Source organism: Plecotus auritus, assembly GCF_963455305.1.
Source record: "Plecotus auritus genome assembly, chromosome: 4".
In the NCBI taxonomy this organism is placed as follows: Eukaryota; Metazoa; Chordata; class Mammalia; order Chiroptera; family Vespertilionidae; genus Plecotus; species Plecotus auritus.
Window position 1 is genome coordinate 168,786,075 of NC_137775.1, and position 25,675 is coordinate 168,811,749.

At 37.9% G+C, this 25,675-nt stretch overlaps 1 protein-coding gene across 1 annotated transcript in view; it reads left to right on the plus strand.

The window, feature by feature from the left end:
• Positions 1-25,675, plus strand: part of NXPH1 (neurexophilin 1) — a 285,688-nt gene that overhangs the window by 211,201 nt on the left and 48,812 nt on the right. The gene's annotated exons all lie outside the window — the stretch shown is intronic.

Consider the following 25,675-nt stretch of genomic DNA (forward strand, 5'->3'; position numbering starts at 1 on the left):
TGTAGTGGTGCTTCAGACAGAAGCGAGGACTTGCCGACTCCTGGGCGGCTGGGAGTGAAACCAGGGGAAGGAAGGCCTATTCTTGCACGAATACCGTGCAATGGGCCTTTAGTTTATATATAAGTATAGCCATGATATTATTTATCTTATATAGAGAAATAAATGAAATTATAATAGACTTATGGTTTTATATTCTCTTTTTATTCATTCAGCATAGAGAGCAACCTACCTCATCTCATAGGTATCCTATATCAATTAATATACCTCTAAAACTTATATTTTATATTTGCTCAAATTTAGTTACATGGATATGACAAGATTTACTCAACTAACCCTCAATTATTAGAAATTCAGGAGATTTCTAAGAAGATTAATTTATCAAACACATGTTTAGGTATCTACTATGTGGCAAGGCCTATTCTAGGCACTGGGATTTGGCAATAAATACGACAGGTCAGTCCCATATGGAACTAATTTTTGGACAGTGGCATTAAAATAATCTTTTATGGTAATAAGTCACTCTCCCTCATGATCACATAGGTACCTTAACTTAGTTTGTTGTCTACAGATGATGAGTTGCATACAAATTAAGGGGAAAATGCCTTAGGTGTACTTATCCATCCTTCTACTCCCTAACTATGCAAGTAACTGTTAGGTTTCTATGCTTTTGCTTGGAGACTTTGATGGTACAGAGAAATTCATGTTCTTGTAGAAATCTAAAAGCAGAGCTGGTATTAGTACTTATTGACTTCAGAGTCACCTTTTAATATCACTCATTATAAATAAATGCTCCTAACCAAATACATTTTAGTGTATATGAATTACAATATAATTTTATCTGATTCTACATTTTAGTAGTTGTTTTGGTGGCAGAATTTTTAAAAGGCACCTTATACTCTAGTGTTGTTCTGTGTGACATTGCTTTATATCTTCAACCACGAAACTAAGAGTTTGACTAGTTTTCTATAGTGCTTGGGCAGGGAGGCATTGCACTATCATAAAATAGTTCTTAACACTTTGGCTCAGATAACTTCAAACCTTATTGGTATACAATCTCTCAGCTTCTGGTTCTGATTTCTCTTAAATATATTATACTGTTTTTCACAATTACAGAAATGACAGGATTTTCTATTAAATATAGTGTATACTAACAACTTATAAGTTTGATTTCTCTCCTCTCAAATCTGAGGAACATTTTCCCTCTCCAATGCAGAAGAGAAATCCATCTACCTCCTCAGAGAATTTTCTTAACTGTTAAGCCCCTAGCTGATTGAACTTTGCAGGGGATTTTTCATTTTATTAGAAAGATTATGTACATTGGACCTCATTCATTTTCTTGTTTTTATTTCTTATAGTACACAAGTTTATAACTCCCCCTCTATATACTTTTGCATGACCATTATCATTAGAAAAGTATAGATTAAAAGTGGTAATATTAACATAACAGTTAGGTAATCTTGTTTGGATTCTATGTGTCAAAGTTCAGAAATAGAGAATTTGGCTTTCATCGTAGTTTTCTTTTTTCCTCTCTCGGTGTATAAATATATTCTCAGAGGGTGGAATACCAGTAGGACTATAGAACTCAAAGATCTCTCTAGCCTTTAACTCTTGGCAAATGCTTCAAGTTGCTTTTGGATATTATCTATTTCTTCTGCCATTTCTCCTGGGAGAATTCAGAATTAGTGTTCAAGAATTTTTTTTCTTTGTGACCAAAACAAATTCTATTAAATTTTTTCAAGTGAGTCACTTATTGCAGATTTCATAAGGTCAGATTCCAACTAGTATTTACCTTTTTAAATTGACATTCAGGAAGAATTTTTAGCTGGAGTTAACGACAAAGAGAAGACAGACAAGTACTTATTATAGCCCAGCTGATCTGATTTTTAACGTCCACACAATGAATATGGCTGTTTTATTATTCCTAATCTGAATTTATACCATTAAAACTGTATTCTACTGAGGGGACATACAATAAAAATTTATTACCATGTAGGGTCACATTGAGGGATTCAGGTGCAAAGGGAATACTCACTCTTTTGAAAACCACCCCATCCCTAGCTTTGATAGGTTGGTCTATAAAACATCCCATGAGACATGTGGCAATAGCTATAGTAATAGTGGCTATAAGATTCAAGTTTCATTCAGGTATCAGTCTAGCATCAAGAGACAGGGAAGATAATACTAATATCGTAACCTTCAGAAATTAAAAGTTTCTTGGTGTCAATAATAACAGAAGTATTGGAAAAGCAGTAGTTTTATGAAGGAGAAAGCAAATTCAGTAACATGCAACAATTCAAAATTAATTTCACTCAACACGTATTTATGGACAAGTACTTGGTGACTTCAGAAATGCAGTATTTCTAATAGATACAGTCATATGTATTTTCCATGTATGTATGAATCAAATTGGTTCTAATACTTATCCTATATAATAAAAGGCTAATATGCAAATTGACTGAACTGGGGAACGACCAATTGCTATGATACGCACTGACCACCAGGGGGCAGACACTCAATGCAGGAGCTGCCCCCTGGTGGTCAGTGCAGTCCCACAGGGGGAGCACTGCTTAGCCAGAAGCTGGGCTCATGGCTGGCGAGTGCAGTGGTGGTGGTGGGAGCCTCTCCCACCTCCGCGGCAGCTGGACATCTCCTGAGGGCTCCCGGACTGCGAGAGGGCGCAGGCCAGGCTAAGGGGACCCCCCCCCCCCCGCCGCCCCCCATGCATGAATCTCATGCACCCAGCCTCTAGTATTTTTATAATTATCTAAGTGCCTAAATTATGTGTTCCTAATACTGTTTTTAGTCATCATTTTATCCTTGGTACTTACCATACCCATAGTGTCTAATTTTATAGTAAGTGCTCAATAAATGTTTGACTAATGACCAAATTTCTATTTAGTGTATTAACAGTGTGATGTATTTAAGAAAGAAATTCTTTCTTGAGTTTCAATTTGTTTATTATATCAGAACACATCGTAACTACAGCCACAATAAGTCTAACATGAGATGAAGCACGAAGCATCAAGGAAACTTAGCTTTATTCTGATTGCTGGCTAGGAATTGATTTTGAGATTTTAAAAAATCATGTAAATTAAATGTGGCCACATTTAGATATTTAAAAAACAACTAAGCCCCTTTATCATCTGTGTCATTGATTTTAGAAGGCATAATCAAGTAAGATGAAAACAGTCATTTCAGATCCATCCTGGCCCTACATTACCACTTATTTATAAAAATATATTGATAGCCAGCTCTCTCTAAACAAATCTATTGCTTTATGGTTCTCCTCTCCAGGTGCTTACACTCTAGTAGGGAAGAGAAGGTCAACCAATTTATGAGAAAATAAAAATAACATAGAGCAATATATCTATATAACAGTATGAGACAGAATTCTTTAAGTCGTGTGAACATATTTTAGGGGAAGGTCGATTAGTTTTGAACAGTTAAAAAGAAATGATGAATTATATGGACAAGATTTGTTTCAGATCCTTAATATTAGAATGCTACGGCTCATAGAAGAATGATGAAGGGGAACTCAGCATGAGAATAATTTTTGTGTGTGGCTGAAATAGAATAGTTTGAATTGGATCACCTGTCAGATGGGAGTCTTTTGTGGCTTGGAGCCAAAGGACAGGTGGCTTGTGAGGCTATGGTTTGGAGCCCTACCTGAAGGGCTGCAGGAGAACCCTAGCAGTTTTGAAGGCTAATTAACATAGTTGAAAAGTAAAATTACCAGAGTGCTACTGACAAGAACAAAGCTAAGATAAAATGGAATTTAAATAGATATTTTTAATCCAGGAAACCTTACTATCTAGAAAAACTTCAGATGCCCCCAGTACTAAGGATTATTGTTTCTTAGACCATTTATTAAGTATTATCAGAAGGGAATAGTCTCTAAGATAAATAGATTAATATGGATTAGTAACAAAGATGTTGACTTATTTATTCAAATTATTGTTTATTGTGAAACTAGAGGCCCAGTGCACGAAATTTGTGCACTCGGGGTGGGAGGGGGGTCCCTCAGCCTGGCCTGTACCCTCCCGCAGTCTGGGACCCCTCGGGGGATGTCCGACTGACTCCTTGGGGAGCGGGCCTAAGCTGGCAGTTGGACATCCTTAGTGCTGCAGCAGAGGCGGGAGAGGCTCCTGCCACTGCCGCTGAGCTCACCAGCTGTGAGCCCAGTTTCTGGCTGAGTGGCGCTCCCCCTGTAGGAGCGCACTGACCACCAAAGGGCAGCTCCTGCCTTGAACGCCTGCCCCCTGGTGGTCAGTATGCATCATAGCAACCAGTCATTCCACCGTTCGGTCAATTAGCCTTTTATTATATAGGATTGCCTGAGGATGCACAGTCACCCGAATAGTCCCAGCCCTGATGAAACCCGTCATCCTGTGCTAGGGATGTGTATGTGGTTGCAGAGATGGGCAGTTCAGGACATTGTAGATTATAGAAAGTGCTGGGATGGGATTAGTGTCGGGTCTCTTGGAAACACATAGGAGTGGCATAATTCTGCATGGGAAAAATACCAATGAGATTTTCATCTTGCAAAATGACTTTACATGACTTTAAACTGAAAACAATATACTAGTAATAATGATAATGGAAGAACATATATCCAACATCTTATTATGTGCCATCTGTGAAAACGTTTTATGTGAATCAACTCATGTTAATCCTCCAAACTACCCTACCAGATAGGCACCACTTTGTTTGTGTGTTGATGGTCATAACAACCTAGTCAGGGGCAGAGATGGGCACAAACTAAAACTGCACTTTAATTTTCATAAGCCCATGTGTGTCATTGCTGAAAAGAGGCATTCAGCAGGAACATCGGGTTGTAACTAACAAAACTACTCAAAACGAAGAACATACCCTCCCACCTTCGAGTCACTATATATTTTTGAAATTACAATGGCAAACTTGTTGAACGTTTAGATCAACAAGGCTCAAATGTGAAACTAACTTTTTGTCATCTGAAGACAGGAAATATAAATTGAAAATGAATTGGACAGCACTGGAACAGAAATCTTTTTCAATAATAACAATCGAAGGTTTATTTGGCACAAACATAACTGTAAAATATTTATGATAATTGAAGCAGCAGTACCAAACAAGGGAAAGATTCACGACCCTTCCAAATAATAGGTTTGGAAGCAGGCAAACACCATTTGGGATACAGTGTAGGAACCAGTTTAAGGTCATTCCCATTTATTTTTAGCTTTCCCATTTGTCTTCTGTACGTTAAAATTTCCCAGCTTAAAAATGGTTAATTTTACAAAGGAGAAATGTCAATTACATGGAAATCAGAGGACATAATTTATATATAATTCCTTTATGAAAATAAAAAAGTGGCTAACACCATTATATATAACATAGCCTTAGATGGAGTGATCTTTTCCTCGAGTAATCTCTTTTGATTAAGAAGCCGCTCAGTGGCATAGAAAAGGACAGCAGTGATTGCTTCCTCTCCAAATCATGTCTGAATAATAAGTAGTCAAAGCAAGAATAACTTGGAATATTGAGGTGTCTTCATTTTCTAACCTCAGAACATTTCAATACTTGTTTTATCTTCGAAATAATAGATTTGAAACTTTTCGTTATCTTAAAGTTACATCACACAAATCGATATTGATGGAGAACAGCTTGGACTGAGGATGAGTTAGAAAAAGACATCTTTTCATCTTGAGAACACCGATGTCAAAGTGATCATCTTCTTCTGCTACTGATTCTTAAATACCAATTTGGCTCATTAAATCCAGACATCATAAGATAAGTCTCACTCAATCTAGTTGGATCTAACAACTGCCTCTAAAGCAATAATTAATAGATAAAGAGGAGGGACATTTAAAAAGGCACTGTAAAACAAAGACAAAACAAAAGGTAAATGCAATTACTTTTTCCCAATTAAACCCAGGATGTGTAATAACCTACAAGAAATAACCAGCTTGAGCCTGGCTAGAGTGGCTCAGTCAGTTGATTGAGCTTTGTCCTGTGCACTGAAAGGTTCCTAGTTTGATTTCTGGTTAGGGCACATATCTGAGTTGCAGGCTCAATCCCTGGTTGGGGCTCATATGGAAGGCAACTGATCTCTCTCTCTCTCTCTCTCTATTTTCCTCTCTCTAAGCCTGTCCTTCAGTGAGGATTTAAAAAAAAAAGAATCAGATTGAGATAAAAAGTTTTCAAGTATAAAGATATTGCTACATTTTTACTTTCCTAAATGATGAGAAGCCCTAGGTCCTCTATAATATTAAAATAATCCACTGCATATATTTCAAATACTGAACCATCAGGTATGACTGACACATAGAATTCTGCATTCTAAAACTGAGGAAAACATATAGCTATTTGAAACATGCTAAGTACAAAAAAATAATTAACTTAAAATTATAAATTAAATAACATGTTAACTGATTAAAAATACAAAGATTTCTCAGGTAGCCTCCAACCAAAAACTCGCTCAGAAACTTGAAAATGACTTTGTCAGTGTCTTATGCCTTGGCATAATGATTTCCTGTTTAAATCATTATTGCATATTTTAAAAGCTATTGCATATTTCATATGTACATCTCAAGAGGATATGCATTTGTTTCCATCTTTGACTCAACACTGTATGAACTTGTAACTGGCACTACATGATGAGAGTTCCTTTAATTCCCATCAGTAAGAAAGGCAGGCAATTGCTTGTCATTTAATTCAGTTCATCACTGTCAGAACAGGTTCCCTCAATCTTTGGAGGTAAGTTTGGCTTAAGTTGCTCAAATAAACTGATGAACAAACTTGTTCATCAGTTTATTTAACCAGAATGAGAAATTGTACTGTGATAATTTCAAACGTAATTATGATTTTACTAGAGTCCCGATGCACGAAATCCGGGCCTTCCTTCCCCCACTTGCCAGCACCGGCATCCCTCTGGTACCCGGGACCTGGGCCAGCTCCGGCGGCTTCGTCTGGAAGGTCATCTAGAAGGATGTCTGGTCTAATTAGCATATTATGCTTTTATTATTATAGATATCTTAAATGGGTACTGTGCAAAATCTAAAATTTTACCTACATGTCGAAATATTTGTAAAGTTTGTGAAGGAAAGGCTTGTCATTCTTCATCATCTCTGGGTGATAGGTTGGCATCACCATTTTGTCCTTTTGCAAATGAGAAAATTGGAAAGTGAGGTTGCATGCCTAACATCAGACAGAAAGTGAGTGTCAGAGTCAGAACTTAACCATGGCCGTTTGAATTCAGTCTCAATACTTCTTCCACTGAAGCACAACTAGTGTTTTAAATCTACTCAATATTGCAGTGTTAACAGCAAGCCATAATTTGTGATGTTTGTGCTGCTGCCATTGTTGTTACCTAAATATTCACAAATATGTGTGATTCTAGTCATGCGCCACATGGGACGTTTTGGTCACAAGACAGAATTTAAGATGGTAGTTCCATACGATTATAATGGAGTTGAAAAATTCCTATCGCCTAGTGACATCTTACCTATCGTGACATCATAGCCCAATGCATTACTCACATTTTGTGGTGATGCTGGTGTAAACAAACCTAGTGGGCTGCCAGTAGTATGAAAGTATAGCACATGCAATCATATATAGTACATGGTACCTGATAATGATAATAAGTGACTATGTTACTGGTTTATGTATTTATACTCTATTTTATTATGTTAGAGTGCACTCTTTCTACGTATTAACAAAAGGTTGGTATAAACAGTGTAGCATGTTACAATGGCAGGTGCTTCACACATCTCATGTTTACTGTGTCTCTTGATTGTACAGCTTTCTCTTGTGCTTGACTTAATCTTCTGCTGTTTTGTACAATAACATGCAGTACAGGCTTGTAGCCTGGGAGCAAACAGGGCTCCTCAAACTATGGCCCGCGGGCCACATGCGGCCCGCCGAGGACATTTATCCAGCCCGCCGGGTGCTGCTGCCTGTCCTGCTTAGCAGCCGAATAGTCCCGGGCCCGCAGTGCACATAGGAATTTGTTCATAGTTTTTTTTTTTTTAAACTATAGTCCGGCCCTCCAACGGTCTGAGGGACAGTGAACTGGCCCCCTGTTTAAAAAGTTTGAGGACCCCTGGATATCATATAGCCTAGGTGTGTAATGGGCTATACCATCTAGGATTGTGTAACTGCACTCTATAAAGTTCAAATAGTGATGAAATCTCCTAATAATTCATTTCTCAGGATGTATCTCCATCACTAAGCAGCACAACTGAATCAAATATTTTAAAGATGCAACAACAAAAAAGTTATGCCTTATTTTCTGGCTTTATTGGGGTATAAATAAAATTTGTACATATTTAAGATGTCAGTGTGTGTGCCTGGTGATGAGAATACTTAATACTTAACAAATTCAAGTATACTATACAATATTATCAACTATGCTATGCATTACTATACCCCAGAACCTATTCATCTTATAATTGAAAGTTTATATCCTTTGACCAACATTTACCCATTTTCCTCATCTGCCAGCCCCTGGTAACCACTATTAATTATACTCTCTGGTTCTGAATTTGACTTTTTTAGATTCTAAACAGTGAGATTTGTGTTTCTCTGTCTGGCTTATTTCACTTGGCATAATGTCCTCAAGTTTCATTCATATTATTGCAAATGGCAGGATTTCTTTTGTTTTATGGCTGAATAATATTCCATTGTATATTTATACTATAGTGTCTCCACCCATTTTTTTTGGTTGATGGACACTTAGGTTGTTTCCATGTCTTTGCTGTTGTGAATAATGAAGCAATAAACATGAGAGTGCAGCTACCTCCTTAAGATTCTGATTTTATTTCCTTTGGATATATGTCCAGCAGCATGATTGCTTGATCATAAGGTAGTTTTAGTTTTAATTTTGTTTTGTAAACCTCCATACAGGTTATGTACTTTTAAATGAGTGAAAGCATTTCTAAATTAGATCATCCAAGTTACCTGTTCTTATCTCTGTCAAGAGGTTCAGTGGTTATAACACAGTAAGTGCTAAAGAATGGAAGGAATGGGTGCAATCATCTGATATGATATGGCTGCAATTTTTTGATGTGTTGGAAGATGGAATGTCTACATACAAAGGATTGACACTCAGGTCAGAGAATGGCAATAGAGAGAGCTCTGGGCTAGAACATTGGGACCTGGGAGTCATTTAATATACATGGAATCATAAGATATTCTTACTTGCGACAATGAGGGGGTTGGTAGAGAATAGTGTTCCCCATGGCATCTGCTGGCTGATTCTTCTTTCTCTTCCCTTGGGCAGGCATGATGTGCATAATTTTCCTTTTTAAATCCTTTAGGAGGAAAACACACTTGACATTTCACCATGGGTCCCATCACTCTCTCTAGTCTTAACAGTCTGTCTGATTCACACATTTGTCACTTGTCTGGCCCCAATGTAGATGATTTCTAAGGTCCCTTTCTGCTCAAAAATTCCATGTCTTTTTCATCTATAATTGGCCATGTATATGTCATTGCACTCAAATAATAGCTAAGGTCTGCTTCTGTTGCAGACCATACTATTTTGAGGTTAAAACCTGTTTTAAATTTGTTCCAGTTTCTTCAGTTGACAAGAAAAAAATGAAGGTATTCCTCACAAAATTAATGAAGTTAACTTAATATTTTATTTTTTAATTTATTATATTTTTTAAACAATTATTTATTTTTAAATTATAGTTGACATTCAATATTATATTAGTTCCAAATATATAGCATAGTGGTTAGACATTTACATAAATTATATAGTGATCCCCGACCTGATGCCAAATAGTTATTATAACTTACTATATTTCCTAAGTTTACATCCCTATACCTATTTTGTAACTGTTAATTTGTACTTCTTAACCCCTTCACCTTTCTCACCCAGTCTCCAACCCCCCACCCATCTGACAACTATCAGTTTGTTCTCTGTATCTATGAGTCTGTTTCTGTTTTATTTTGTTTTTTTAGGTTTCACATATACATGAAATCATATGGTATTTGTCTTTCTCTGTCTGAATTATTTAACTTAAAATAATACCCTCTAGGTCCATCCATGCTGTCACGAATGATAAAATTCCATTCTTTTAATGGCCAAGTAATATTCCATTGTATATATGTACCATGTCTTCTTCATCCATTCTTTTTTTTAATTTGACAGGCACTTTAATTTTTAAAATGTATCTTTATTGCTGAAAGTATTACAGATGTCCCCCATTTTTTTCCATTGACCACTTCCCCCGTTACACTCCCCCTCCAGGTCTGCACCACACGACAGTCTGTGTCCATGTGTCATGAATATATGCATATAAATTCTTTGGTTTATCTCTTCCCACGGGCCCCCTCCCCCCACCTTCCCTCTGAGATTCATCAGTCTGTTCCATGAACAAAATAAACTATAAACAAAATAGATTAACTTAATATTCTAATTTATGGAAATTAATAAGTGCATTAATTACTGGACTCATCAGCCAGGAGAGCCAAAGGTAGCTTTCTCAAACCTAACAGAGCTGAAGGGAATCAAACCCTGTGATACACAGAAATAATCATGTTTCTGGTGTCTGATGCTCTTGATTCATGAAGATAGCTTCCCTCTCTTGAAGAGAGCGGCTATCTGGGTCTATTAACCCCTCATCCTAATTAGGATGTTTTCCTTTTTATGGAATTTATTGAGGTGATGCTGGTTAACAAAATTATACAGGTTTCAGGTACACAATTCTACAACATATCATCTGTACACTGTATTGTGTGTTCATCACCTCAAGTCAAGTCTCTATCCATCACCATTCACCCCCCTACGCCTCCTTCACTTTCCCCTCTCCCCCTCCCCCTGGCAATCACCACCCTGTTGTCCTTGTCCATGAGTTTTTTGTCTCTTTTTCTCAATCCCCACCCCCACTGCCATATATATCAGCTAATTTTCTTTTAAAAGAAGATTCCACTATCTTTTTTACTGAATTTGGGACACCCTATATCATGCTGTAACTTTCCATTCCTAACACATTCTCTCTATCTCAGTTCTTGGTATTGTCACTGGTGCCTTTCTTTTTTGTCTTATTGCAGAGGAAGAGAAGGCTAATTCCATCTCCTCTCCTCCCTCAAGTAGTCTCTCTTTGATCTTTCTCTCTGCTGTCTCCTTTCACAGGACCAAGAAAACCTCCTTTCCTGGTGCTGCCGGGGACAGCTGCCTCTCTTCCCCCTTTCATTGCAAAACTTGTTAAATGAGTAATCTGCACTAAATTTACTCTCCACGCACCTACTGCTCATTTAAAATTGCTTCTCCCTTGCCTTGACTGACATTTATTTCTTTCGGATATTAAAAGTTTATCTATTCATTGTAAAAACTAAAAAATACATAAAAAAGAAAAAAAAACACATACCTTTAATTCCATTCTCCAGAGATGGCTATAACTACAGCTAGTATTGAATAACATTCCATTTTATATGCTAATCTTGATAAACTCTCTGTAGTTGTACATATATTGTCTATGAACACAGGGATATTTATGGATATATATATATATATATAATGTATAAGCATATATTGATATATATGTGCATACTCTGATATATACATATCATATTCATATATATAAAAACATATGTATGAAAATATTTTATACTGTTATGAAATTGTTAATATCAGTATCTTTGCATATTTTTGGCATGAAAACTACCTCATCTCATTTATTATTTGAAAATTATTTTTTAATATATTTTGATTGATTTCAGAGAGGAAGGGAGAGGGAGATAAAAACATCGATGAGAGAGTATCATTGATCAGCTGCCTCCTGCATGCCCCTTACTGAGGACTGAACCTGCAATCTGGCATGTGTCCTGACCAGAAATTGAACCTCAACCTCCCGGTTCATAGTTCGATGCTCAATCACTGAGCTACATCAGCCGGGCTGAAAATATGACTTTTTAATGCTTAATATTTTGTTATGTACCCTAACTTCAGGACTTAATCTTCAATTGTTAAGTACTTAGGATGTTTTCTATTATAAACAAGTACTGGGATTGCTCCCTTCAGAGTCAGCAATGACTGCTAGTCATCCAACCCAATGACATTTTTGGCACTCGGAATGGCTGCTACATCTCTGAGATGAACTTCCCATTGCTTTTGATTCTCTTTCTTTTGTTCTGATTTTTAAAATTCTTTTTCCTCTTCCTAAATGTATATGGTCCTCAAGGCAGTGTTCTTGGCTTTCTTACCCCAATAGACTCTTATCTGGAAAATCTACTTTTTCCAAATCTACATTTTCTATGTAGAAATATATCTCAATTTCTATCACCTCTTTTCTTAATAAACATTTCCACCTAGAGCCCATGTTTAAAACCAAATTAGACTTATCCAACCTTACATAGGTTGAACTTAACTAACCTAAATTCAGGGCATTTTAGATCTCCAGGTTTCTTTTAATGGTATCAACTATTATCTGAATTATCCAATACAAAGCTTCTCAGATAAACTTATTTCCTGCCAATATGTACAAGTTCTTTTCCTTTTTTATTTCCTTTAGTCTCACTGAAATTTATCCTTCACTGTTTCAATTGAACATTATTCCTAGTCACTTCATTTTTAGGCTGCTCTTTGTCCTCATTAAAAAAGAAATAGTCTTTGAAATAAAAGTCAGTGATAAAACAGGGTCTGATATATGTATATTACCATCTGAAAGCAATTTGAACAACTTTTTTATACCTGAAGTACTTGCATCACATAAGAGGGTTTTTTTTTATTTTTATTGAATTTATTGGGGTGACTTTGGTTAATAAAATTATATAGGTTTCAGGTGTACAATTCTATAGCACATCATATGTATATTATATTGTGTGTTCACCACCCCAAGTCACGTCTCCTTCCATCACCATTTATCCCCCCTTTACCCTCTTCTAAGAGTTTTCTTTTTCAACGTAGGGAGGTGGAGACAGGGCTGTCTTGTTTCTCTCTCTCCAATGATTGCTCACCTGGAAGGTCTTGCACCATGTGCACCCCTTTGGGATTGCTTTCTAATCCTTGAGATCAATATACAATGTGTAAGGTGTACCCAAGCTGATAGCACCTCTGATGTGGTCAGACCTACCTATGATGTGGCCATCTCCCTGAATGACCATCCTGTTCCTTAACAACGAATCCCTAAAAAATTGCCCTACCATGGTCTGTGGACAAAGTCAAGTTGGGCATTCCAATTTAGTGTCATTCAGCTCTAATAAAGGATGTCCATTTTTAAGGTCCCTTATTGTAATGGCGGAAGTATTTCTGTACAAATATCCTATATAATAAAAGCATAGTATGCAAATAGTCCCCTTGACCAGGAGGTCGTCTGGGAGTTTGACCAGGGGGCGGGGCCAGCTGGGGGAAGGGAGGGAGTACCTGGCCAGCAGCAGGCAGCCGCTAGGGACCCTACCAGTGCACAAATTTCATGCAGTGGGCCTCTAGTGTTCAATAAAGAGCACATGCTATTTATGTGTGTAGTTGTGCTTAAACAGTTTGATTTCCATGTGAAAAAGAAATAAACTGGTGAAGTTGTTATAGGAAAGTACTATCATGTGGGGAAGACCATATGTTTGACTAAGGGTTTTATCATGTTAAGCACCCTGCTGTCCTCGGCCATTGACGCTTTATTGGACAGATATGTGCCTGAGCATTCTAAAAGCACTTTTCTGATTGCCAATATAAAGTTTGGCTTTTGGGATGATCTTTCAGATATTTACCAGAAAGAATGAACATACTGATGCTTTCCCTCATTTTCAGGGAGAGAAACATTTTAGAGCATCGGAATGAGGTCCTGTGGAAGGTCGTATAATTACTTCCATTAAGGCCCTTAAAAACAGGATGGCTATTTATATTCCTGGAGGTCTTAATGAAGCCCTTTTTCATAGTGAAGGAGCTATTCTGTGATGGTTTCTGAGGTCATTCTAGGTCTCGTTTTGAATAGTTCTAATGTCTTAGAGAAGTTCTGTTCAGAAAAAACACCCCTGTTCAGGAAAACGGGGCCTGGTACTGTCTCTGTCATAAAATTATTACATAAATCTTAATTCGTTCACCATTTCTGAAGAGGGTGTTTAGGGATGAAATAAATAATAAATATAAACATTCTGTTGTGTGTTTAGAAAAGACCGAAAGAGAAATTCAAACTCATTTTGTCTAATTGCTTTCTAATCTCTATACAGCTCAACCACTGTGATGGCTGAGGCAATTGGTAAAAAAAAAAAAAAAAAAAAAAAAAAAGTTTGTATTTTGAAGAAATAAAAATGACTGAAGTCAAGGAAGAAATATTGTTTCATAGAAGTGACATAAGTGGTTTAATTTCATACCAACATTATGTACTAACTGCTGTGGGTTACAAGAGGGATCTTTTCTCCCTTTTCAACTTTGGGGGTTTTGTTCCCTTTTCTCCCAGAGCCCCCTTTAGCATCTGTTTCTGCATTACTTTTCCCAGCCCGAACATCCATTCTTTCCCTTGTGTGCTGTTAAGGTAAGAGGGAGGGTGGTAGAGTGAGACCTGCCTGGGTTTTATGTTAGAGAGACCTCGGTTTCATCTTTCTTTGTCACCAGCATTGGGGTTGCCTTTGTAAAGTTATATATCCTTATGTGAGGACACTGAGATAATTTTTACCTCGCTAAGCTGGTGCAAATGAGATGATGTATAGAAAACATCTTAGCACAGTTGCTGACACAAAATGAATTCTCAGGACCTACTAGTCATTATTGGTCTGTTTTCATATGTTGTGTAAAAATACCACTGCCAATTTGGATGTAATTATTTTACGCCTGATAAAAGGGATATAAATCGTCTACATAAAAAGGAAAGCATGACAAATAAAGTAAAATATATTTTGAAGAGATAGCCAAAAATAAAAACAAGCATGCATTATTATCACAGATAGTTTCAATTTCAAATAAATACAGTAACATTAAGCTGGACATCAAATACAGTTTGATTATGGACGCCTATGCTAATCTCCCTAAATTGGAGGCCACCATGGGAAAATATTTTGGGTATATTCGTAAGGAGGCAAGTGTAGATGGAGGTGGTATGTTTGTTTGTGAAAGCCAACTGTCAGTTCTGCACATGGTGTTTTTCAACTTGGAGAAGCTATGGTGGGGGTCAAGAGTGTGGGTTCTGGAGCTGAGATCCAGGGTTTGTAGTCTATGTTCATCAGATAGTAGCTATATTATATGGCAGCTACTTAACTGTGCTCCACGCTTTCATGTATAAACTTGGGATAATAATAGTTCTGTGTGATGTAGTTGGAATATGCTTATGTGTGTGTGTGTGTGTGTGTGTGTGTGTGTGTGTGTGACAATTAATTGAGTTAATACATGTAAAGAGATTACAACAGTTCCTGACAAAGAATAAGTGTACTATACTTAGTAGGTGCTATTATTATTATCATTAATAGTAATGACAATAGGGCTATGGTGTGACTCGGAAATGATTATGTTTGGTAACATTCCTAGAATTATTTTATGCCTAATGTTGGCTAAGCACTGAATATCTTCAGTGACTTAAAAAAGCCACTATTTGAGCCCAAAATAAGAAGATCAATATCATCAATACTTTATTTATTCATGGATAAAGAAGTTAAAGAGCGCTGTAGTTCAGAAAGCTACTCCAAATAACACAGTAAGGATCTATCATCCCTTTGCATTTGCAAATACAATACAGTGTTAGGGTTGTGCCTAAATTTAAAAACAACTGATTTCTTTCTAGAAGTTATAAATCTATTGTGAAAACATCAATATAACATTTATTGTATTGTAAGATGCAACTTAAATTTAAGTCCCTGGTTCACACCCCTCCCCCCACACACACACATACACACACATACATACACATACACACTTAATTCAGTCCTTGCAGGCAGGTAGTAATATTTCTATTGTACACATTGGAAAACTGGAATTAGAAAGATTTTGTGGCTTGCCAAAGACACACACTGAGTACATGAGAGAATTCTCGACTCTTCATTGTGTCCCTTTGTCCTCTCCCAAAGTATATGCATTTACCTTGATGCTGCTCTGTGGACCTTTGCTATATTTTATGTTCAGAATATGCATCTTATTTAAAAAGTTCTTTCTGGTGAAGCAATCTCTGTTATGATACAATGGAGAGCCTCTGGAGGTCTGAGGCTGACAAGCAAAGCTCTGGAGGCAGGAAGGGAGGTAAACTCACTCTAAAGGAATCCAGGGCTTGGGGTGCTCAGAAAAGCAGGAGGCCAGAGACGAGAAGCACGGGAGAACCTAATCACAAGACTCACTGGTAAAATGTGACTGTAGTGACAGAGAGGTGGGACTGTAGCCGTGCTAATGAAGCAGGTTCTTGTCAATTTTGGGTGAGTCATGCTGACAGCCAGCAGCAAGCACCAAAGAGTAAATCAGGCTCTCTGGAGGCCTATCACAGGAGGGATGCAACTAACGAGAGAGCCTGTGCATCACTCTGATGAGGTATGGACGAATGCTCCTCAGGAACAATTGACCTAGAAACAGGCGACTATTTCAGGGGTATCAGAGCCAAGCCCCCACCAGTCAGTGAGGGCAATTCCGGATGAAATATGCAATTTTTCTAAGCCAACTTAGGGACAGAGCAGTCCTGGCTTTTTCCTACCAGTGCTGACAGGGTTTTTTGGACACTGTGAGTGGGTAAGTTCTAAAATAGAACAAAGCAAGGGTTGGATAAGTCTCCCCCATCTTGGGTGCATGGAGAGGCTAGGAGTCAGAGAGACCTAGATTTGGATTCTAGCTCATCCATTTATTTGCTATAAAACTGGTAGGTTATTTACTGTCTTGGTAAGTTTTTTTTCATCTTTAAAATGGGAATAAGCATACTTCGAAATGCCTAAGAGAGCATATGTAATTCCCTGGCACATGCTATGTATTGAATACATATTGGTTCTGTCAGTCCCCTTCTATTTAGAGATAAGAATCGATATATGTGTACCACCTATCTTTTCCTGATTATAATTTCTTTACATTGTTGCTCTTTTCCTAAAGTTTAAGATTCATTCATTAATTAGTCATTGAGCATTTATAGTGTGCCAGGACCTGGACCAGGAACTGGGGTTATAGAAATAGAGAACACACCTTCTTCTTCCATGTTGCTCACTGGCCACTTCAGAGTTCATGGATAACTTCAATACAATGTGATGAGTAGAGGATGCTAAGGGAGCACCATAGATAGGTAGGCTGATGGGTCGTCTAGGGAGCCTTCTCATATAGAGTGTGGGTATCCAGGAAAAGGAGGGTGAGGGTGATTGTATATTCCCTGAAAAGGGTAATATGTACAAAGATATGAAGGTCTTGTGTAGATAGCCATGGGTCTCTTTCAGGTATTTTAATGGCCATTTGTAAGATTTAAATGTCTTCCAATAAGTTAGTCATTTCACTTCTAGCCAGGAACACACATTTCCGTCCAGTCTCTCTTTTTGTCACTCATTGCCACCCATGGCTCCATCTCCATCTAACTATCAAAAGCTTTCAATGCCACTTGGCTGCAAAAACTACCCAAGCTCTAGGGCTAGACCTTAGAATTACAGGCATAGTCTTGGCCATTTTTCAAAACAATTTAAGCCCTGTGGTCAGTGCCACAGCCGTGTTAGTTTAAACAACATGTAACATTTTATTGGCTATTAACATTTCAAAGCAGTTGTTTCTATTCTTTACATAGAGCCTTGAAAAAGAGTATCCTAGATGAAATACCCAAAAAGGATTATGACTTCCTGTTCTTAAGATGTGTATTATCCTAAACTTCTATTGTGTGATATAAGGGAACAAGCTGAGAAACATTAAGTTGTACATTTCCCTGATCTGTTCAGAGTCTGAAGGAAAAGAGTCTCATTCAGGAAAGTCACCTGGTAACACGGCACCACCACCTCCTCCTTCAAGGCCACCGCTCTATCAGTCTAGATCATCATCTTTGGATGTGAGCCACTGCAGGACCACAGCAGGCCGGTGATATTGCCTATCCCCCTGCAGTGCTCCCAAGACCACCACACTCACAGGCTCCTGGTCCCACAGTGCATCGCCCACCGGATGCCGATGGCCTAATACCTCACACTGGTACCTCACCTAGACAGATACCAGCACAGCCACATTTTGCAGATTTCAGGCGATTTGAAGTATTTGCTGCATCAAATGCAAATGCAAGATGAGATGATGAAGCTGAGAAACATCCAGAAGTCTTGCCGGTTGAAAAAGCTTCTGATCCTGCAAATTCTCTCCAAGTTGCCAAAGCAGATAGGAAAATTGAAGGCAAGACAGCAGCTAGTGCTCCCACCAATGGGGGCAAAGGTACAAGCCCTCTTGCTCCACCACCCAGTCCGGTTGGAAGAAGATTAAAATCAGAAGGTGAGTCAAGGCCAGAAGTTGATGAACATACACCAAAGATAGGTATCTTAGCTGTGTTCTCACATCACAGCCTTCTATTCCTAGGTCTGCTGGGAAAGATAAGAAAGCTATTCAGACACCAATTAGATGCCGCCAGGAAACCAACACAGTTCTGGCCAGATTGAAGAGTGAATTGCAGCAGCAATTAAAGGATGTTCTTGAGGAGAGAATTTCCCTGGAAGTTGAGCTGGAACAACCTCGACTATTCTCTTACCTATAAGCCAACTGCCGTTAACTGTGAACATACCCATTTTTAATCAGTTTTGGGTTAAGCCAATTTGGAAACCCAAACATTCAGCTCACTGATTAATTCAACATTAAAATTTATGATTCTGTTTTGCCCTATATGTTCACCATTGTATTTAAGTTTCTTTTATTTTTTAATTTCAACAATAAAAGGGTCAGGATGACTTTTCCTGGTTGGGGGGGGGTGCGGGGCATGTAAAAGAAAAAGAACATTAAGTTGTGTTCAAAATATTCTACCAAAGCAAAGACTAGAGTTCTGGAGCTCTGAGCCATAGTTGGGCGGAGTGAGTGAAAGTGAGTAGCAACAAACTGAGGCTATTTGCATAATGATCCACCTGAGAGCCCCAAATCAGTCTCTACCTATGCACTTGTGAGCTTTATTTTAGCTAGAAAACATGTTGGAAAAGACATTTTGGACACAAAGGGGCTTTTGTTTGTACATTATTGGAATGTATTTCTTTATAATGTTGCTATGCCTAGCCAAGTCTAAGCACAGGAAAAGGCATGAATCTGTAGAGAAAATTCTGAATATATATCTTCAGATCATTAGAAAACAGGTGGTAACTGGTGACTCCAGAATTCACGGGTTGCTTGTTTATTTGTAGAGAGCTTCGCTGTGTCTATAGAGTTACCAGTGCTTCGGACATATTGGTTAGTTGCTGAACTGGTTGCAAGACCAGCAATTCAAATAAAGCTAATATTCCTGATATGGAACTAAAAGGCCAGAAGTAAACATACCGATATGATCTGTAGTTCATATTCTGTTGTTTAAACTTTCCTTATTTTTCAGGAATTGGAAAGGGCAAACTGAAGTGATTAAGAGGGAAAGATACTCTGAACTCAATATAAGTTTATCATTCTTTCAAGTATATTCGGTCAATGTAGAAAAGCTAACCTTGGCATAAGTGTATGTTCTTGAACAAAATGGGTGTCTATATTTTGTTTATTTTAACAGCCTCATTTAACTTGAAGTCTCAGAGAGTTTTACAGATTGAATGTGATGTCCCTCTCTGGTGTCCTGTCTGATGCATCAGTCTTGTCCTGATAACAGAGAGAAGTACATTTATAGATGTATTTTATTCTTCCAAGTCTAGTATTGAGACCTAAAGAAATGAAGAGAAGTTATTAAGGCCCTTTTTTGTTTTTCTCCAAAATTCCTCATGTTACATTTAGCCATATTGATATTGGCAGAGTTGGGGAATAAGACTAAAACTAAAAATTTTCTAAAGTTATTATATTTATATCAGAATTTTTGACTCTTTAGAGAGTTGTTAGTTGTATCCCATTTAAGTAGAAGGTTATCAGAGTGTGAATATAAAAACTATATAGATTTTTAATGGGAAAATATTTCAAAGTACATTTAAGAAATGGTAGACCATAGAGAAAATGCTATCTTGTTAATAGGAACTGCAGATAGTAAATGAATTATTTGCTAAGACATTTACAGAGGAAAGCAGGGGACAGATGCCAGCAACAGACATGAAGTTCCCCAGAGAAGTAAAGAAGGACTGTGATAGCACAAAACCAGATGATCGAGGTATTGGACTGTGAAGTCTGACAAGGGCTCCAGGCGACATGGAGCCCATCCAATAACTGTGAAATAGAAAAAGGGGAGATAAGCCTATGTTCCCATCCTTAGTTTCCAAAGATGTAAGACCTCAGATTGAAAGAAAAACTCAAGTATATTTAATTTAGAACAAGAAAGCCAAAGATAAATTTACCTATGAAAACAAGATTTTTTAAAAATATATTTTATTGATATTTTACAGAGAGGAAGGGAGAGGGATAGAGAGTTAGAAACATCGATGAGAGAGAAACATCAATCAGCTGCCTCCTACACACCTCCTACTGGGGATGTGCCCGCAACCAAGGTACATGCCCTTGAGCGGAATCGAACCTGGGACCTTTCAGTCCGCAGGCTGACTGACGCTCTATCCACTGAGCCAAACCGGTTTCGGCAACAAGATTTTTTTTATTGAAAATAGAACCATGCATTTTTAGTCTATCAGTTCATTGAGGTTTATTTGAAAAGATGCTCTCAGTCCATTTTCTTATGTTTTCAGTGTAATTATAGTATCAACCAGTTGTCCAAAGAACTAGTGTATAACAGATATAGATTATCTGAAGTTTTAAAAAATAATATTTAGTATCAGAAAATACATGCATCTCAATTTTATATGGTACTAATGAAAAAATGAAGAATACCTAGAATGAGCTGAAGTGTGATAGAGCAGGAGGAAACATCTGAGCTAATCGGTTGAGCAGAGGAAGAAATTCATCCTTATTTTAAGCACTCCCTAAAGAAGGTGTTTATCCTGTTTCTTAGATTGCTGGTATCATTGTCTACAGGACTCATTCACCAGGTTATGGGTGCAGAAGAACGTTATGCTGGCAGTTAGTTCAAAGGCTCAATAAAACTCTGGCTGGGTGATTAGTCTCACTGCCAATACATAAGTTCACACCTCTCCCCCTGTGTAGAGAAACTTTCCCTTTTCTGTATTCTGCCTAGAACCTTGGACTTCGGCTTTTGCCTCTCTGAGGTACACACCCCCCTGCCCCCAATTCCAGAACATCTCAGTGAGAGTTTCTCATATACAGTTTTTGCAGTTCAGTGTGGTTTTTCTCCAGTTGCATCTAAACTTCCTCTGGTTGTCGCTTACTGACTCCTGCATTGGAGCTGTTTGCACCAGTGAGCAGTGCTGCTGGTGTTCAGGAACAAAGGCCTCCCTGGGTCCCCAGCTTTCCTGCTCACTCTTCTGTTCTCAGCCAAGTCGCAGACTCTCTCTCACAGGTCCTGTGGGGCCTGTTGGGTAGTGGGTCACTTTGTACGAGTTTGTTGCTGCTGCCGTTTGCAACTCCAGGCCGTCATCACTGCGTCCAGGTTTTTGGTCTGCACAGAAACTGCTCATAATTAACAAATCCTCTTCTCATTTTTATTGTCACTTTGTTTATTTAGAGTGGACCCACAGCAGAGTGCTTGGGACTCTAGTATTACATCTGTTATCTGTTTCATTCTCACAGTCCTCTCCTTTCTTCATTTTGGTTCATCTTTCTAGACTTTTCTTTACTCAACTTTCCATGATACCTTAGTGTCCCCTAAACTCTAAGAAATATTTACATTTAAATGTAATTCACTACAATTTTCAGCTTTATGAACTAGATAAATGTATTCTTAAGGTACCATAGTATTAGAAATCTTTATGAAATTAAACCTGCATTTTATTTATCTGTGTATTTCACATATTGGCCATTATTTTACAATAATCAATTACATATGTTTAATTGGTAAGCAATTGTCAGGTAAAGTAAGGGAAGCTCCAGAAGAATTATTATTAGAATCTTAATTTCTAATTTTCTGTCTTAATTCTTATTTGTCACAAATTAATTCCTATTATTATTTTTGGTGGAAGCTGAAAATCCTTTGATTAAGAATAAATGTCTACTTTACCACATGTGTCTGAATTAGGAGAAGGATTGTTTCTTGGCAGACATACTCACCGAGGTCTATTTACTACAATCTCTTCATTAAGATTTAAGCTAAATCAGCTACTTGAATATTTATTACTTTTTCAGACATGGGTTGTATTTATGGCAGGATTACTACACTCATCATTGGAAACCTTTCATTCAGTGCCATTTGTGGGTTTGCCTTTTGGGTAGTTGTACAAAAGAAGTTAAATTCATATCAAACATTTCAGCTTAAGGTACTCTGATAGGCACTGGGGATATGGATGTGCATTAAACACCGTGAGGGGAGACTGGTGGTGAAGAGGACAGAGGGAGAGTTTCAGATGGAGGGAACAGCATGTGCAGAAAGCACAGAGCATGGAAAGTAACATGGGCTATGTGACATCAGATGAATGGTCAGTTCCAGATAATGTTACAAAAATGGAGAGTCTGTTCCTCCAAATGGAATAATCTAAGATTGTAGATTGCACTCTGAGCAAAACACATCTCATGTCTTATAGAATATTTCCCCAAATGATTCAAGAGTAAATGGTAGGTAGTAAGCACAGATGCTTAAGTAAAACTCATTTGATGACTAGAAAGCATTTAAAAACAATACAAAAATAAAAATATGTTCCCGGTAGAATTAGGAAGCTGGTGTCGATATGTTTCAAAGAGTGAAGTACTTTGTCAAAAGATCTACTAGTGACTGCAAAAATTGTAGAATTATCATGCAGTAATCAAAGGAGGAAATTCATATAATACTAGAGATCATTGTAAGAGTTATTGATATGACGGTAACACCTGGAGCTGCTACTGCTAATGAGGCAGCTTCAGTCGAAAATACCTGCTGTCAGCATATATTATAAGCAAAGAAGTGCTAAAACAGCTCCCCATCATCCATGAGGGAAATTTCTATTAACAGAGTGTTAGTGCTGGGAAAGGATGATCGCGATGTGAAGCCATCAGAAACCTGCTGAATGCTTCAGCTGGGACAGCCCTGAAGAGAGTATCCAGTTCAATCCCTTGTTTTACAAATGAGCAAATAGGTTCAGAGAGGCAGAGTGAGCTGCTCCAAGTCACATAGCTAGTTAGCAACAGAGATGGTGCTAATGTCCAGTAGAGTGCTTGTCTCATATAATTTGCTGCAGTCCCTTTATATTAGCAGAACAAAACAACAAACAAACAAACAAAAAATCCTCTTTTTCTGTACTTTCAATACTTCTGACACCATGTGTATGGGCTTTGCACACATTGCAGTTCTAACACTACATGGAGTTAGCTCAGACTCCACAGGTTAAGTTCCATTTTGTAGGACTTGCTATGTAATAACAAAGGATATTCCTATTGCTTTTATCATTCAAGGGTCCTAGAAGCTGTGTGCTAGGAACCAGGGATGAAGAAAAATGTATCATATCACATACTAAATAGTTAGATAAATAGATATGTGTGGGAGAATTAATAAGCTTTCCAAGTCATTTAATTTCAGAGCTACAATAATAATCATCCAGTCTTCTTTCAGATTTGAGATTTTCTATCATATCACACCACATTTTGTGAGTAAGTGCTTATTTTGTGACCAAAGCTATATATGATGCAGAAATACCAAATTTCATCTGGAATTGATTTATATTTCTTTTCTATAAAAGTTAAGTGATTTTGATTTATTTTGAGATAATTTTACCAGTATTTTTTTCCAGAAATCAAGAGACCTTATGTTTATTATAATATATCTGTATAATATATGATTTACTACATAATTTGATAATACTACTTGGGGTGGGAAAAGCCCACTAGGTGGGATGGTAACACTGACCTCACCTCACTGGATCAGCCGACCATGAGACTCCATGACTAGACAGCAGTGAGGTTACAGGGCTTCTGAGAGGTGAGACACTAATTTCATTAGGTGAGGCACTTCTTCAATTCTAATAGTGTCATGTGTAAGGATTTTGATTTCATAATACAGTATGTGTGGAAATATGCAATCTTTATTTTACTGCATTATGGAGTTTGTGATTGTTTCTACAGGGAGGTCACGACCCTTGAGAAACATTAGCACATGGCAGGCTGAGTCCAGATGGTTTGGAGACATGGTCTGCTTGGAGCCCTTGATACATTTTTGTCAAGTATCGCTCTACTACTGGGAGGCTGGAGGAGCTTGTCCAGCTCCAATGTGCCTGGTTCATTTCAGTGAGTCTGGTAGAGGCCATGCCTCTCTTCTAGAAATCTGAAAGTTGAGATGCAAAACCAGAAGAATCCAGGGGGTGGTTATCAGGAGCCAGAGGGGAGAAGCAGGAGAAGAGTGGAGAGGAAAGAAGCAGGCCAGCAGAAGGGGGATCTGGATGAGTCCTGGGGGCAGAGGCCATTGATCACCTTCAGCAATACACATTGGGGAGCCTACGTCATTGAAAGGACAAGCAAGGGCCACAGCCTATAATGACAATGGATTGTGATTGCTCGGAGTCTAAGGCCGAAACCAAATACAGGGACATAGAAATCCCCTGTGATACTTTAGGTGGGCAAGAGAGAATACGGAGCTCCCAGCCGGGGTGGCTGGTGCAACAAGAGCAAAATCTGAGTGGATCTACACAGGTGGGAAGAGAATTCAAACATCTATTAGTGGCACAGGCCTTTGGAGTTTTAATTCCTTAACCCAACTAAGCATCAGAAGCTCCTTGGGATTGGAGTCCCAGGGTGGTGGTTAGGAGATGCACTCTGACTTTATAGGTCTTTGGTCGTGATCAACATCTGTGTTTTTAAAGACATCCTAAAAGATTCTGACATACAACTGGATATGGGGTTACATTCCTCTGGAAAATCTTTACAGTACAAACAAAATGATTCAATGATTATATTTTAATGTTTAACACAGTCTCTGCAATAGTTACAAGAGATTACCTTTGCCTTACCAGATTTCTTTGGTTCCTATAAATGTCATAAAAATAAGAGGCAAGACTTTTCTCTCCTACTCTTATACCATTGGAGTATTGGGGGGAAATATGTATATCTATCACTTTAAGTAAGCAGCAGTGGGATCAACATACAGATACAAAATTGCAACATGATCTCATGCCCACTGTGCTTAATGGAAATGAATACTCAGTGACTAGATTCTGGGCATGAATAAATAGAAGTATTGACCACCAGTCAGAAGAGGTCGTTGTATTATTTTACAAAGGATGAATGATGCCTCTTCAGATATGCAGCACAACATGTGCCATTTAAAGGAATGCACACACTATTAACCTTTTTATAGTTCAAGCCATTAAAATGGGATGTTGAATACTTCAAGACATCAGAGAAGATGGATTTACCGTGAGGCAGCTTATTGGAACATAAAGAGCCCTGATTTCAACTCAAGAAATCTGGGTTCTACTCTTCATTTAGCTACTGACCCAGTGTCCCAGAAGAAAGGAGGGAGGTTTCATCTCCACGGTTTCCCAAGATCTCATATTCTATGGTATTTGTCACTGTAATTTAGGATTCTCAGACAGAAATGGGCCAGTTGTGTGCAGTACGATAATAGTCCACAGAAAGAAAATGCATCAGTACAGTTTGTACTCTTCAGGTACAACTGACAAGATCATTTCTGGGTTTGCTTAAATGATTCCCTAAATT